We start from the raw sequence: 13446 nt of genomic DNA, 5'->3' as shown, positions 1-13446 counted from the left end.
CCCATTTCAAAGAGATTAAATGAGATGATATAAGTGAGGGCACAGTAATGAGCTTGATATGCAATGATTCAATGACCTGGTGAGGTAAGCACTCTTACCATTCTACTTTGCAGATGAGGAAGCAGGGGCAGAGAGGAGTTGAATAACTTGCCCAAAGTCACAGATAGTGAGAGGCAGTCAGTCCAGTCTCAATGCCTTTGCTTCCATCATTCCTACACCCCTGGCCCCAGTGTCAAGTGCACACCCAGAACCTTTTCGGACTCTTCATCCTCTAAAAATCCTACCCAGCCCCAATTCTATCTTGTCCATGAAGTCTCTGATTTTTTTAAATGACTTTATTTTTAAATAGTTAATATATTCAGGTCGTTCAAAATTCAAGAGTACAAAGGGTATACTAGGACCAATAAGTCTCCCTCCCTCCTCTGTCACCCAGCTACACAATTCCCTTCTCTGGAAGAAACCACTGGGGCTGTTTCCTATGTGTGCCCTTCCTGACTCCACCCAGGCATGTGCTGGTAAATTCCTGTATCCTTGTTCTCCTATTCTACACAAATAGTAAAATACAATAGAAACTGTTGTGCACCTTGCTCCCCCCTCCCCTTACCCACATGTTCCCTATTAGTACATAATGACTTTCTTCATTTAAAAAAATTTTTTATTGAATTATAATTCACTTATTCATCCATTTAAATGTACACTCTAGTAACTTTTAGTATGTTCACAGAGTTGTGCAGCCATTACTACAATCAATTTTAGGGCATTTTCATTACCCACCCCCCCCCACAAAAACCCCGTACCCACTAGCAGTCACCCCTTATTTCTCCCCAACCCCCAGCCCTAGACAACCACTAATCTACTTTCTGTTTCTGTAGATTTGCCTATTCTGGACATTTCATGTAAATGGAATTATACAATATGTGATCTTTTGTGACTGGCCTCTTTCATTTAACAAGTTTTCAAAGTTCACCCATGTTGTAGCATGTATCAGTACTTCATACTGTTTTATTGCCAAATATTATTCCATTGAATGGATATAGCACATTTTATTTATCCATTAATGGACATCAGAGTTGTTCCACTTGTTGGCTATTATTAATAATGTTGCTATGAAAATTTCACATACAAATGTTTGTGTAGACATATTTTCAATTCTCTTGGGCAGACACCTAGGAGTGGGATTGCTGGGTCATATGGTAACTCCATGTTTAACGTTTTGAGGAACTGCCACACCGTCTTCCAAAGGGGCTGCACCATTTTACATTCCCACCACAATATATGAAGGTTCTAATTTCTTCAGAGTCTCATCAACACTTGCTATTATCTGTCTTTTTTGTTATTAGCCATTCTAATGGATGTGAAGTGGCATCTCATTGGGCTTAATTTGTATTTCCCTAATGACTAATGATAGTAAACATCTTTTTATGTGCTTATTAGCTATTTGTATAGCTTCTTCGGAGAAATGTCTATTCAGATCTTTTGCCCACTTTTCAATTATATTGTCTTTATTATTGAGTTGTAAGTGTTATTTAAATATGTAGGATACCAGTACCTTATCAGATGTATGATTTGCAAATATTTTCTCCCACTCTGTGGGTTGTATTTTCTTTTTCTTTTTTTTTTTTTTAAGCCACGCCATGCGGCATGCGGATTCTTAGTTCCCTGACCAGGGATCTAACACAGGCCCCCTGCATTGGGAGTGCGGAGTCTTAACCACTGGACCGCCAGGGAAGTCCCTCATTTTCTTGATTGTATCATTTGTAGCACAAGTTTTTAGTTTTGATGAAGTCCAGTTTCTCTGTTTTTTCTTTTGTCACTTATGTCACATCTAAGATGGCTTTGCCTAACCCAAGGTCATATAGATTTACTTCTAAGAGTTTTATGTTTTGGGCTCATATATTTAGGTCTACAATCCATTTCGAGCTGATTTTTGTGGATGGTGTGAGGTAGGGTTCAACTTCATTATTTTGCATGGGGACATCCAGTTCCAACACCAACTGTTGAAAAGACTATTCTTTCCCCCCATTGAATTGTCTTGGCACCCTTGTTGAAAATCAGTTGGCCGTGAATGTGAGGGTTTACTTCTGGACTCTCAATTCTCTTCCACTGATTACTATCTTGATTACTGTAGTAAGTTTTCAAACTGGAAAGAGTGAGTCCTCCAATGTTTACTTTTTCAAGTTTGTTTTGGCTGTTCTGAGTTCCTTGCATTCCCATACGAATTTCAGGATGAACTTGTCTATTTTTATTTTTTATTTAAAAAAAAAGACATCTGGGGTTTTGATAGGGATTTGGTTGATCACTTTGGGGAGTATCATCATCTTAACAATATTGTCTTCCAGTCCACAGAGGGATGTCTTTTCCATCCCCTGAGATGACTTTACTTAGGTCTTCTTAAGTTTCTTTCAAGAATGTTTCTTTGGGGACTTCCCTGGTGGTCCAGTGATTAAGACTCCGTGCTCCCAATGCAGGGGACCTAGGTTCGATCCCTGGTCAGGGAACTAAATCTTGCATGCCACAACTGAAAAAAGATCCCGTGTGCTGTAGCTAAGATCGGGCATAGCCAAATAAATAAATAAATATTTTTTAAAATGTTTCTTCGTTTTCCAAGTATCTTGCATTTCTTTTATTAAATTGATTCCCAGTATTTTATTCTTTTCATTGACATTGTAAGTGAAATTGTCTTCTTAGCTTTATTTTCAGATTGTTCTTTGCTAGTGCATAGAAATATGATTAGTTTTTAAACATCATTATTCTTTTGACAGCTGCTTGGTACTCCATTACTGTATTATCATTTTTTTCCAGTCCCCAAATGATGGGCATCTAGGTTATTTCCAGTTCTTCCCTAGTAAAAGTGGTGCTGCAATGACTCACCTTGTGCATACCCGTAAAGTTTCAAGCATTCTGATCCTTTCTCTGAGCTCCTACAATTGTCATTTGCCACGACCCCAGCGCATGCCACCATCATCTTGCCTTTGGAGGACTGCCTCAGCCTGCTCACTGGGTTCCCTGCTTCCCCTGGCCCGTCTAATCCATTTTCCACCCAGCAGCCAGAGAGATCCCATTAAAAAACAAGCCAGTTGTGGCTTACTCCTCTGCTCAGAACCATCCAATGGCTCCCATCTCGTTTCAATTAAAGTTTAATATCAGTACCAGGAGGTTCATGGCCTCACAGTCTGACCCCACAACTTCTCCAACATCATCTCCATCATTCTCTCCTGTGCCCACTCTGTTCCAGGTACACTGGCCTCCTTGTGTTCCTTAAACACATCAAGTGCAGTTGCACCTCAGGACCTTAGCCATTACTATTCCTTCTGCTTGGAACACACTTCCCCCAGACCATCCCATGACTCACTCCCCCAATTCAGCAGGTCTCTGCTCACATGCTCCCTCTTCAGAGAGGCCTTCCCTGCCTCTCTGTCTCAAGTCACACCATCACCCCTCCCCCACCGCTGCTACCTCTCCCCTTGCTTTGCTTTATTTTCCTTTTAATCCTTATCACCCTCAGACATAAGATGTTAGTTGACTCTCACAATGACTCACCGAGGTAAGTACTATTATTATTCCCACTTGACAGATAAGGAAACTGAGGCTCAGAGAGGTGACTTGATATGTGCAAGATCACTCAGTTGATAAATGGCAGTGCCAGGGTTTGAACTCTAGTCTGACTCCAAAGATGCAGTATTTAGCACTACTGCTTGTGGCCAGCTATACTCCCCATGACAATGAATGAATGAATGCATGAGTAGACAAAATATTTGCCACCCCAAATACTAGTAAGCCAGTGCTTTAGGGTAAAATTTGTAATTGTATCAATGTTCTTTGATGCTAATATGAGTTAGATGGGAAATATTTTTTTAATTACAAAGAACGACAATACAAAATTGACAGGACATGACAAAACTGGAAACCATACATCACTGGTAGGAATGCAAAATGGTATAATTACTCTGAAAACCAATTTATCATTGTATTATAAAGTTAAACATACACTTACTATATGACCCAGCAATTCTAGTCCAAAGTATTTAACCAATAGAAATGAAAACATGTCCACACAAAGACTTGTACATGAACGTTCATAACAGCTTTATTCTTGTAACAAAAGGAACCCAAATATCCACCAACAAGTAAATGGATAAACAAATAGTGATACATCGGTACTATGGAATACTTCTCAGCAGTGAAAAGGAACAAAATACTAGAATATGAAACAACATGGAAACTCTTAAAAGCAATATGTGAGTAAAAAGACAGATGAAAAAGAAACATACTGTATGATTGCATTTATGTAAAATCCCAGAAAAGACAAAGCTAATCTATAATGACAAAAATCCAATCAGTTGTTACCTTAGGAAATGAGTGGGAGAAGTTGAGTGCAACAGGGTAAAAGGGAACTTTTTGGAGGGATAGAAATGTTCTATATCTTGATTAGTGTGGTGGTTACACAGATGTATACAGTTGCCAAAATTCATCAAGCTGAGTATTTTAAATGGTGCATTTTATTTATAAGATTATGCCACAATAAAGTTGATAGGGGCTTTGGGAACACATACAAGAATTTTTATTGCAGCATTACTTTAATAGCAAAAAAATTGGGGAAATTGGCTGTTAGCAGGAGAATGTTACAGCTATCAGTGGTCCTTTGCCATCAGAATGGCAAACCTGTGGAAGAAGATGCAGCTGATGCTGACAATGACCCTCTAATGTCCCTGGAACCTGCATCTCTCTTCCTAGAGGCTCTCTCTGGTGACTGGAGCATGCATGGGGCAGACCAGAAATGCTGGAGGATTAATATCCCCCTGGGAGCAGCCCTCATCCAATGTCTGGCAGGCGTTGGTGTATAAATACCCCAGCTCCCTCAAGCCTCAGGTGGGATAACTCTGAAGTGGGTTCGCTTCCCAGCAGGATTGAGCTCCAGGAGCCCACAATTGGAGCTTGCTTGATAATGCTCTCTTAAGTGGCTTTCTTCCCTTGCCTGTCTCATTCATCCACTCCCTTACCAGTGTTTTCTGCATCTTCCAAATAACTGACTTTCACTTGAATCCATGTCTAGGGTCTGCTTCTGGGGAACTCAAATTAAGACCAGCAGATGATACCAAGGGACAAGATACGGGGAAATGGCAGGAGAGGAATCCAGGCAGCAGCCATTCTGCAAGAATCTGTCATTCTTGGCAAAGCAAGTCTTTATAAAATTCTCACATGGGTTCATAAGGGGACACATATCAGGATGTCCACAGTGGCATTGTTTATGGTAGTGTGAAGTTGTGTGCAATCTGGGTGTCCATGACTAGGGGAATGGATAAATAGACTATGGAGGATGTAGACAATGACCTTCAGCAACATGGCTAGATATTAATAGTATCTAGTGATGGAATGAAAAAAAAAGGACAAAATTGAATAAGTACCATCCAAGTAACTCAAACACACAATTAAAACATTATCTAGGGGCTTCCCTGGTGGCACAGTGGTTAAGAATCCACCTGCCAATGCAGGGGACACTGGTTCGATCCCTGGTCTGGGAAGACCCCACATGCCACGGAGCAACTAAGCCCGGGCGCCACAGCTACTGAGCCTGCGCTCTCCAGCCAGTGAGCCACAACTACTGAAGCCTGCGCGCCTAGAGCCCGGGCACCACAACAAGAGAAGCCACTGAAATGAGAAGCCCACGCACCCAGTGAAAAGTAGCCCCCTCTCGCTGCAACTAGAGAAAGCCCATACGCAGCAAAGAAGACCCAACGCAGCCAAAAATAAAATAAATAAACATATATATATATATATATATATATATATATATATATATATATATATATATATATATAAACCATTATCCACTTTTTTTTTTTTTGGCTGCGTTGGGTCTTCGTTGCTACGCGCCGGCTTTCTCTAGTTGCGGTGAGCAGGGGCTACTCTTGTTTGCGGTGCGCGGGATTCTCACTGTGGTGCGCGGGCTTCTCACTGTGGTGCACGGGCTTCAGTAGTTGTGGTGCCGGGGCTTATCCGCGGCATGTTGGACCTTCCCGGACCAGGGATTGAACCTGTGTCCCCTGCATTGGCAGGCGGATTCTTAATCACTTAAGCACCACCAGGGAAGTCCCCAGTTTTCTACATTTTAAAAGTGCATACATGTATTTAAGTACATAAACAAAACACATAAGAGCAGAGTCATTATCTTTCTCATCCATGGTCTGTCCCCCTCCTCTGCCCCCCTCCCCCCCCAGGACGTTTGTTCATGTCTGGAAACATTTTGGCTGTCACAACTGGGGAAGGGGGTTGCTACTAGCATCTAGTGGATGAAATCCAGGAATGCTGTTCAACATTCTACTATGCACAAAACAGACCCCACAACAAAGAATTTCAGGACCTAAATGTCAATAGTGCTGAGGCCAAGAAGCCAGCCCTGTGTAGCCCAGCGCCCAGCACAATCCTGCTGAATGAATGAATGGAGAGATGATGGTGGCCTGAACTGGCTGGTAGCAGTGGGACTACAGAGACACAGTAGGATTCTCGTACATTTTGGAGGTGTGTTCAGCAGAATTTAGGGTGACAGTCCCTCTCTTTCCAGGAGGAGATGTGCTCTGCCCTTGCCTGGCCCTGGGCACATCTCACTCATCTGTGGCCTCCAGCTGTGCCCTCCAGCCCCACTTGCCGCGCCCTCAATTTTCGAACTCCTCTGAGCTGCCAGGAAACCTGCAAGGAGTAAGCCAGGCTGGTTCCTGCAGGCAAGGAACTTTGCTTGGCGTTTGAATCGACAGGGGCCTGCGGAGCACCGCAGACCACAGAAGGGCCGGGAAGGCTTGGGACGCGGTGTGGGGAGGGGCCCGGGCTTGGAGGTGGCGATTGGAAGGGTGGGGAATGCTTGGGGGAGGAGGAGTGGATTTAGAATCGTGTGAGAATGACGAGGGTGGGGTTAGGATCCTCCCGAAAAGGTTTAGAATCCTTTGATAGGTGCCATCAGAAACCCTGGAAGGCAGGGATGGAATATTTGGATGGGCCGGATTAGAATCCTGGGGGGCGGATTAAAACCCTATGGGAACAGGTTGGGATCTCTCAGGAGAGAGATTAGAATCCCTAGGATTAGGGTCATAAATCCTGAGGGCTGGGTTAGAATCTTTTCAAGAAAAGGGTTAGGATCCTTCGGTTGTCGGGATTAAAATCCAGGGGGCAGAATTAGAAATCTCCGGTAGGCGAGGTTAAAATTCCTTCAGATGTGACATTCAAAATCCTTTGGGGCAGAATTAAGATCTCAGGAGGAGGAGATGAGGTGTGGGGTTCTCGGAAGGGTGGGGTTTAGAATCCTTTAGGGCAGGATTAGGGCGATGGGAGGCAGCGTTAGAATACATCGGGGGAGGTGTTAGGTTATTTGGGGGTTAGGACCTTTGAAGGACTGGTTAAAATTCTTGGGGGCGGGGTTATTATCCCTCAGGGACAAGGTTAGGATTCTTGGGGGCAGAGTTAGAAACCTTGGATGGGCGGTGTTTAAAAAAATCCTTAGGCCGCGGGATTAGGATTTTAGGAGGTGGGGACAGAGATTAGAGTCCCTGGGGTGGGGTCAGAATCTTCGGGGGCGGGTTTAAAACACTTGGGGGCGGGGTTAGCATCACTCCGGGCGCGGCTAAGGAGCCCAGATGGCCTGTGGGCGACACCGCGTCCCTGGTTCCAGCCCGGGCGCACCGCCGGGGACTCGAAGCAAGTGGGAGGGGACGCGGACAGTCCAGCACGAGAGGGGCCTCATAAGACGCGCGGCCCCGAAGGCCCTCGGAGCGCAGCCCCAGCCTCTTCTCGAAAGTCAGTCCATTTTCCCTAGGGCACGAGCGCCCGGGGACGCCGGGGGCTGCCGAGCTGGGGGGGCGCTCAAGCTGCGAGGATCCGGGCTGCCCACGGGACGAGGAGGGGGCGCCCAGGTGAGTGCAGCGCACACGGGATCGGGGGCAGCGGCCCGTGACCCTCGGCCTGAGGGTCTTCGGGCTGCGGAGGGAACCCGGGGTGGTGAGCCGCGTAAGTTGGGTTGCCGGGGAGAGGGACCGTCGTGGGAGCGGCGGACAGGAGGTGGGATGCGGGGGCCGACCCGCGGGGGAGGGTGCCCAGATGAACAGCGGAATTGCCTGGCGGCGAGCCTGGGAAAGCTGTAGGGTGACTTTGTGCCTGAGCCGCCACTTCTCTAGGCAGTCCAGGTTCCCCTTTTGCAAAAGGAAAAAAAAAAAAGGGCTTCACGGAGCCCGGGAGGGGAAGGCCCTTACGGTTCCTGGTGGGGGTGGGTGACCGTCACGGTCACGGCGGGTTGGCAGCCATAGTGGGGAAGGGGACAGCTGGCCGTAGGCGTGACGGTGCAAGTCACACCCAGGCAGGGCTGCAGCTGGGTCCGCTCGCTGAGCTCCCTCCTCCTCCCAGCTGGGCCCTGATCCCCAGGTGGTCTAGGTCAAACCCCAAAACCTCCTGGACAGACCACAGGATGCGTGGCCCCTCACTTTCTTCCTTGTGAGACCTTGGACAAGTCACTCTCCCTCCCTAAATTCCAATTTCCTTATCTGTCAAAGAGGGCTATTAAGTCTTTCTTCCAAGGCTGCAGTGAGCTAGAGTATGTTAGAGGTCATGTAAGTGACAGTTTAGTGTAGTGGTTAGGTAAAGGGTTTCTGGGAGCAACCTGTCTGTTGGACCTTGGGCAGCGGATTTAGCCTTTCTGTGCCTCCATTTCCACAACTGTAGGATGGGGATAATTCAAATATGGCTCCTTCATAGGGTTGTTTTGAAGATTAGATTGAGTTACTGAAGGAATGCTCTCAGAGCACTGTCTGACAGGTCTAATTGCTTAATACGGGTTAACTATTGTCATAGCTATTACAGTCTAGCCCGGTGGTTCTCATATTTTAGCAGAACACCAGAATCACCTGGAAGTGTTAAAACACAGACTTCTGGGTCTTGACCCCAGAGTTCCTGACTCCGTAAGTCTGGCACAGGACCCCAAGAATTTGCACTCCCAGGTGATGCTGGTGCTGCTTGTTCAGGGGACACACTTTGAGGACCACTTTGGCCATCACAGAGAAAGCCCTCAAGAGACACTGGTTCTCTTCACTGCTTTCTTTTCACTATCCTTTTTTTTGGGGGGGGGGCTGAGGTTAAAATACAGAAAAGTGAAGAGAATAATATACTAAATATCCCAGGAACCCACCACCCAGAATTAACAAATGTTCACATTTTGTCATGTTTGCTTCAGTTTTTAAAAAAATAAAATTACTAAAAGTAACAGTTAAAATGGAAGCCTCCCCACCTTGGATCCCTCTCAGTTCTGTTTCTCTTCCTCCCCAGAGGCAATCTCGGTCATGAATTACAGTGCTTCCTGTCTGTGCCTTTCAAAAATTTATTACATATATATGGGTACATAAACAATACATAAAATTGTTTTTCGTGTTTTAAGGATCTACATAAATGCTATCTAACTGTGCGATTCTTCTGCAATTTCATTTTCCCCTGCCTTCTTATCATTAAGTTGTCAGGGTCTAGCCAGGATAAGAAACAGAGCTCTAGTTTATTCCTTTTAAGTGGAGGATCCCAGCAGGGGACCATCCTGCCTTACTTCTCATTCCCCTGGTGATGAACATACAGGTTATTCCAGGGGTTCACGACAACACACAATACTGCTGGGGCCAGCCTGGATGTGTGGTCTTGGGTGCATGTACAGGTGTTTCTAGGGGAAAACACCAAGAGGCTGGATGGCTCTCCCGAGGGGCAGCTTTTGCGTATGAGGAGGACTGAGGCGTGAAAGGGTCACCCAGGGAGTCTGGGGTAGTGAAGAGAGAAGAAAGAATCTGGCTCTGCTGACCTTCCAGCTCTTTCTAGACCCAGGGCCACTGTCGCCTGTTCCCTGCTGCAGGAGGGCAAAGATCTTCATTCATCTCGTTCACTATGACTGACACTTAGTAGATGCTGAAGCAGTGGAAGCATGAGTCTTTTGCTGTTGTTTGTTTTTTGTTTTTTTGACCACACTTCGCAGCTTGTGGGATCTCAGTTCTCCAACCAGGGATTGAACCCCGGCCACGGCAGTGAAAGCGCTGAGTCCTAACCACTGGACCGTCAGGGAATTCCTGGAAGCATGAATCTTTTTAAAAAAATTTGGATAACAAACATTTTAGCTTATTTTTATAGTCTTTTTTGTGCACATTTTATTTAACATAATTAGTAAAATGCTGCATATACAATTTTTATCCCACTCGTTTACTTAGTATTACATTGGAAGCATTTTTCCATGTCATTAAAACATCCTCGAATTTTGAATGGCTGAATAATATTCCACTGTTTGGATGCACCATAATTTGTTTAACCATCCTAGCAAAGCACTTTTATGTAGTTTGTAATTTTTAAAACGATTTTTAGATGAACTTCACATAACATTATAAAATTAACCATTTTAAAGTGAACAGTGCAGTGGCATTTAGCACATTCACAGTGTTGTGCAATCAGCACCTCTGTGTAGTTCCAAAACATTTTCGTCATCCTAGAAGGAAACGCAGTACGCACTAAGCAGTTACTCTGTTCCTCCCTCCTCTCAGCCCTTGACAACCACCAACCTGCTTTTTTGTATCGCTGGATTAATTTATTCTGGATATTTCATGTAAATGGAATCACACAAAGCCACACCTTTTGTGACTGGCTTCTTGTTTTCAAGGTTCATCCAGTTAAATACTGACACATTTAATTCCTTTTATGGCTGAATAGTATTTCATTGTATGTATACGTTACAATTTGTTTATCCATTCATCTGTAGATGGAAATTCAGGTTGTTTCCACGTTTTGACTATTGTGAATGGTGCTGCTATGAGCATGCATGTACATATATCTGAGCACCTGTTTTCAATTCCCTTGGGTATGTACTTAGGAGTTGAATTTCTGGGTCATATGGTAATTCCATGTTTAACTTCTGAGGAATCACCAAACTGTATTCCACTACTTTACATTCCCATCAGCAATGTACAAGAGTTCCAATTTCCCCACATTGTGGCCAACACTTGCTATTTTCCTTTTTAAAAAATTATTATTAGAGCCATCCTAATGGGCGTGGGAAGCATGAATCTTAATCTCACCCCAACCAGGATGCTCTGTGGGGCCCCTTACCCCAGAGGGTGAGGAGAAAGTTGTCTGCATTCAGAGGACTGGTCAGGGCTTGGACTTTAAACTCTTTTAGAAGTTAAGTCCCATGAGGGCACAGACATGTCTGTCTCCTAAACTACTGTATCTCTAACACCTGGCACCTGGCACATAGTAGGGCCTCTGAAAAATACGGAATTGAGGGACGTTGAACAGCCCCTCCCTCCCTTGCCTGGGAGGTATTTCAGCAAGTAGGTGTATTTCAATTGACCCCACAAAGTGATTCTTTTTAAATTAGTTGCTAACATTTAAAGTCAAGAGAGCTCACAGAAATCTGGATTTCTGTCTTCTCTTGAAAAACTGGAAGAGCTGACAGTCCTGGGTCTAGCACCTTGGTCTCCTGTACTCCCCTGCTATTGACTCATGGCAGCGTTGGTGATGCTGGATGGGGCTGCCCTGTAGACTGCCCCTGAGCTGTCCAGTTTGCAGCGCCCTTGCCCGGACCACCTTCCTCATGTGGATGGCCCTGTGGGCCCCTATAGCCATTTGAGTTTTCAAGCCCAGCCCTCCAATCATAACAAGGTCTCCCTTTATATAGAAAAGAAATGTCAGGCCCAGAGAGGGTAAGTAACTTTCCCAAAGTTACACAGAAAGTTAGTAGTACAGTCTCTCTTAGCCTCTGTCTTTCTAAGCAAACCCTCACAGCACTTTGATCCCCATCCCATTTCTCCAGTTTCCTCCACCCCAGGACTGGGAGTTTTAGTGTACTTTCAGAGGCATGGGTAATGATACAGAAGAAACCCTTGCTTGAATGTAAAATGTGCCCTGTTCTTGGCAGTGGCTGTGGCCACACATGCTGCACCCTCTGGATGGCACTGCACTGGGGCTTGCATTCCTAATCCTGCCCTATGGCACCTGCCCGAGCTCCCACCGTCACCATGAAATCCTTTGGTCCAGGAGACTTAGGTGCAACCAAGAGAATAGGAGATCCTCCCTCAACTCTGCCAGAGAAATGAAGCACAGTAGACAGAGCACAGGAGACCTGAGTTCGAGTGCTGACATTGCCTCGTACAAGTTGTGATGCATCAGGCAAATTCCTTCACTCTCTGAGTCTCAATGTCCTCATCTAAAAAATGGGAATAAGAAGAATACTGCCTCATGATTCATGCAGAACAGTATTCCTTTGATGTTAACACGCAAAAAAAATGATACTCCATATTTTCTGTGGGTATATATGTCTCAGACTGAGTTGCCCCAGAAGCAGACCATAGAAAAGATTTCAAATGCATTTACTATTTAGTTTATTTGGGAGCAGATCTCAGAAAACCCTGGTAGGAGAGCGGGGAAGCAAAACAGAGGAGAGAAGGCAGCCAATCAAGGTGTGTTATCAAGCCAGTCCCACTGTGGGCACCTGGAGCTCATTTCCACTGGGAGCACTGGGAGCTGATGACCGCGCTTGAGAGGCAAAGGAACTGGGGTATTTATCCGCGTGCTCCTGTCAGCCACTGGTCGAGGGCTGCTCCCGAGGGATGGTGATTCTCTAGCACTTCCACTTGCCAAGCTCAAGGGCAGAGCAGGCACCAAGGGCCACAGAGAAATCTCTTAGGCAAAGAGATGCAGGTGCTAGCAGTTGGACGTCCAGCGAGTGTTCGGAAATGGTGAAGGGCTGAGCTATGGGGCAGAGAGCCGACAGCATCTTCTTTGATATAGTACATGTATGCAAACGCACGTGCAGAGGCTACTTGGAGGGGGGAGGGGCGGCCGTGGAGAGCCTCTAAAGGGTACCTTACAAGCCTTACTCCAAGGGTGCCTTAGATTTAGCTGTATTGTTTTCAATTTTTCTTTTTTTAAATTTTTTGGCCACCCCGCGAAGGCATGCAGGATCTCAGTTCCCCAACCAGGGATCAAACCCGAGTCCCCTGCAGTGGAAGTGTGATGTCTTAACCACTGGACCACCAGGGAAGTCCTTGTCTTCATTTTTAACAAGGACGGTGTATTGTTTTACTAGGTGATGAAAGGTAATTTTAAAAACAAAAACACATACCCACCAAAACAGAAAAGAATAGGCTCTGTCAACTATAAAAAAATAAGTGTAAAAGGGTCAGAGGATGTGTTTTTTTAGCTTTGAAGTTTCCATTTGCTGAGGACAGATTTGGGGGCAGCTGACCTCGGAGCATGTTGGGAGGTTGAAGTGAAAAGTTGCCCCTGGGGTGAACTGGCCACCATGTCCTTTCTGAAGGGGGCCACCACCACTCAGCTTCAATGGAGGAAAGACTTTGTTCCTCTCCAGGCAGAGATAAACAAACATGGAGAGTCCTTCTCAGTTTAAACACACATTTGTAACTATTGTTTAAATGGGGAAATCTA

General features: G+C 45.3%; 1 protein-coding gene across 4 annotated transcripts in view; it reads left to right on the top strand.

The window, feature by feature from the left end:
• The first annotated feature begins 7626 nt into the window (after positions 1–7626).
• HCK (HCK proto-oncogene, Src family tyrosine kinase) overlaps positions 7627–13446 on the top strand; it is a 40986-nt gene continuing 35166 nt past the window's right edge. For all 4 annotated transcript variants that reach the window (XM_036827484.1, XM_036827482.1, XM_036827483.1 and 1 more), the window contains exon 1: positions 7627–7901. The gene's annotated coding sequence lies outside the window, so the exon portion shown is untranslated. The remainder of the gene's footprint in view (positions 7902–13446) is intronic.

The sequence above is a fragment of the Balaenoptera musculus genome, chromosome 15 (genome assembly GCF_009873245.2).
Source record: "Balaenoptera musculus isolate JJ_BM4_2016_0621 chromosome 15, mBalMus1.pri.v3, whole genome shotgun sequence".
Classification (NCBI taxonomy): domain Eukaryota; kingdom Metazoa; phylum Chordata; class Mammalia; order Artiodactyla; family Balaenopteridae; genus Balaenoptera; species Balaenoptera musculus.
The sequence above is the reverse complement of the archived record's forward strand: the minus strand, read 5'-3'. Positions and strand labels throughout refer to the sequence as shown.